This window comes from Otolemur garnettii, unplaced genomic scaffold (assembly GCF_000181295.1).
Source record: "Otolemur garnettii isolate 467f Iridium unplaced genomic scaffold, OtoGar3 scaffold00186, whole genome shotgun sequence".
NCBI classification, from domain to species: Eukaryota; Metazoa; Chordata; class Mammalia; order Primates; family Galagidae; genus Otolemur; species Otolemur garnettii.
In genome coordinates, this window is record NW_003852581.1 from 1848108 (window position 1) to 1851513 (window position 3406).

Below are 3406 nucleotides of genomic sequence, written 5' to 3' on the forward strand. Positions count from 1 at the left end.
AACTCCTGTGGCAACCTGGTCCATATGTACTGGATTGCAGTTCCCATGTCTGGTCTCTCCCACCAGAAAGAAAACAGCCTCTGGCTTTCTGGAGTCAATCTTATACTGAAAAAGGCATCTTTTAAGTTCAGGCAAGTGAACCACTTGGCTTCTGCTGGCAGCAGACTCAGCAATGTATTCGGATTAGGCATTGTAGGATGCAGTGTTACAGTTACACCATTTACTGAGAAATTGTCATTCAGATCATAATTTTTTCTGAGGTTTCTGTATAGACACAACAGATAACATTTAGTACTGCACAATTTTTTTTTTTTTTTTTAGTGTAGCCAACAGGGGATCTTTGTTGAGTCTTAAGGCTTCAGAGCAAATATAAATACTGTATATAATTCTGTCTTTGGCCAGTATCTTAGTCTCATTTAATAGATCAGTTTAGTAAACAGTTATATTTTATTTTATAAGTTTACATTACAGATAAGTCTGGGATTTAATAGATGTGGGCCACAGCCTTTTTTCTCCTTGAACTATTTTTTCTCTCCAATTTATCTCTTTACTAAAGACAAATTATAGCATAATTAACTTAGTTGTCAAAATAAACTGTACTTTGAATATATTGAGTCAGATTATTTGCATAAAGTGCAGTAAGAATAATTATTAGTCATCTAGACTCTCCTTTCCTTTAAACTTGGCTTTGCTGGAACCGTTTATAAGGAATCTCAGGTTAAACTTGAGAGCCTTCCATGAGCCCAGGTTTCATGGGTGCCATTAGATACCTGTATGCATTGAGTAAATTCCACTTATTTTGAGGTCCCTAAGCACATTTTGATTCCTGGACCTGTTAGAGAGTGACCTTCATTACTTACCAAAGATCAGGAAATGTTATTGATGGGTATCTGGCCTCTGGCCAGTTTTTCCAAAGGGCTGTTTTTATTGGCCTTATAAAGTTAACCTTAATTATCTAAAAAAAACAAAAGTTAACCTTAATTCCTTAATGCAATCTAGACACTTCTGAAAATGCTATTCCAACCAAAGCCATGATAAGATATCCAGCACCTTCATCATGTCCTATAGAACAACAACAACAAAAAAATTAGAGTATTCAGAGTTTATCGATAGACACAAAAAAGCTCTACAAAGTTAAGGCAAAGTTATCCCTGCTACTGTTAAGAAAAGTTAGTAGCAGAGGGATGGCTGAAATGGCTCATTGATCTTTACTCAAATTTCTACTTCTTTTTCTTTTTTCCACAAAACAGGGAATTTTATTGGGATACCAGAAAGAATACGGACCTTCTCATCATTCCCGCCAGCTAGGCAGAAAAAGAATATACATTTGGCAAATTGGAAAACAGTATAATGGTCATTCACCAAAATCCATATGAGATTCTTAAATCATTATAAGCACAATTTTTTCTACTACTCCTGTTACTATCATGGTTATTTTCTACTACTCCTGTTACTATCCCTCATGGTAGGGAACAACAAGTCAAACATTCTTATGGTTTCATCTACTTAAAACCACGCATTAGAAAAAGCCTTTCTTAGCATCTTTAAGCTTCAGCAAGAAACCAATGAAGCTCTCTCAGAAAGGTTTTCTCTCTCTGAAAGAAGTTGTCATATCCAGAAGATGGTTAAGGCTCCTACACTTTTCTTCCAACTAGCCAAGAGACAAATATCTCAAAATGGTCCCTCTTGGGATCTAAGAGGTCCCAAAATTAGTCAAGACAAGTATGAAATAAGCTGTATGCTATCTAGGTATGCAGATATTAGAGTTTTGAGAAAAATATTAAAATCATGGAATCCTTGGATGACTGGAGATACTGAAGCACTAGTGTAGAAAGTCTAATTTAATACTAAGTCTGGAGTAAGTAATCACCAGTACTTCTTCCATCAATAATAGATAATTCTAGACTTTGGTCTAGAAGAAAATTTTTTTGTACTTCGAGTTAGGGATTTAACCTTTTGACATTAACCTTCGAATGGCCTCCCTCAGATATTTGGGTTGTAGTGGTGGCTTTTCTCCCCACTCTCACACACATCCAGGGCTACGTCTACAAATTCCCCTGCGAACACCTTGGAAATACCAGACATGGCACTAACAACATTCTGAGACACAGAGGTGCCAGTGATAGACTGTAATCAGCTCTTTCACGGCTGCCTTAGAGAAAGCTGACTGGTGATACATTTCATAAAGTTTCAGCTGCTTCTCAGAAAAAAAAGAAACCAGGATTTGCATCTTCTGAATCTCATCTTCATCCACTTCTTGCTTCTCTTTCATCCTTTGGCATCTATTTTCAGTTTTTTGGCTGCAGGAGGTAGTAACGATGAGCCTTCCCTTTCAACTGCTGTTAAATATGAGACATCCTGAATCTTGACCTTCCCTTTCTCCATTGTGGCTTCTTTCAGGCCTGAATCTCTATTTCTGTCAGTTTCCTCTGGGATTCTGTAGGTATCAGTAGCCTCTGGGTCCCTGGGAACAGCCACCACTTCCTCTGACTTCCTTCTATCTCCACCTTGGTCTGTGGGCAACTCTCAGGCATTGTCCATTGTTCTGGCAACTGGAATTCCAAATCTAGGTGTTAGCAGGTTTGGTTTCTTTTGAGGCCTCTCTCCTTGGCTTGCAAACAGCTGGATGCCTTCTTTCTGCATCTTCACAAGTTCAATCCTCCACCACAAAACAGATTCTTATTGAACTTGTGCAAATAACTACATTGTCAGAAATTCAGAATACTTACAAATGGTTTTCAAATTCTGGAGAAATCAAGGAGAGAGAAAAAATACATGTTTTAAATACTTCTCATAAGTACATAGATTGCTTAAAAAGCCACAAATAACTCAGGATACAGAAAATGGTTTTCTTGACTTCTGAAAACTAGAACACAGGCAGAATCAGCAATATTTCAAACAAAAAGCCATAACAAACCAACCCAGTTCCATGTAATGGGTTTCTGTTATGTTTGAAGTTAGATTAGACATTTTAACTTTCCAAAGTTTTAAAAGTCTGCTTTTAGTCTGAAGGTATTCAATTTCCAAAGACATCAGGAATTTGGATTTGAGTGAATTCGTCAGCTTCTCTTAATATTTCTTTTTTTAGGAGAAACTTTGGATTCAACCAGTTACAAAAAAAAATTTTCTTTGTTCTTTAGATGAACTAAGATTATTGACAATATACATTATGACAGACTAATATTTTATACATTAGGACAGACTAATTTCTTATATGTTAGGATAGTCTTATAATATTGAATATACATTTAATCATAATCCACAGAAAATTAATCATTTCATATGTGACAATGTTTCTTACACATTTTTAACAAACCAAATAAGCCTAATTTCTTTTCCTCAGACTTTCAGTGTTCTTAATATATCAAAAAGACTAAATTTAGAGGTTTTTTTTTCTTTCCTTTTT

The 3406-nt window shown here is 35.8% G+C and overlaps 1 pseudogene; it reads right to left on the minus strand.

Annotated features, from left to right (window-relative positions):
- Positions 1–1912: 1912 nt before the first annotated feature.
- LOC100949400 lies at positions 1913–2541 on the minus strand (annotated as a pseudogene).
- Between the last annotated feature and the right edge of the window lie 865 nt (positions 2542–3406).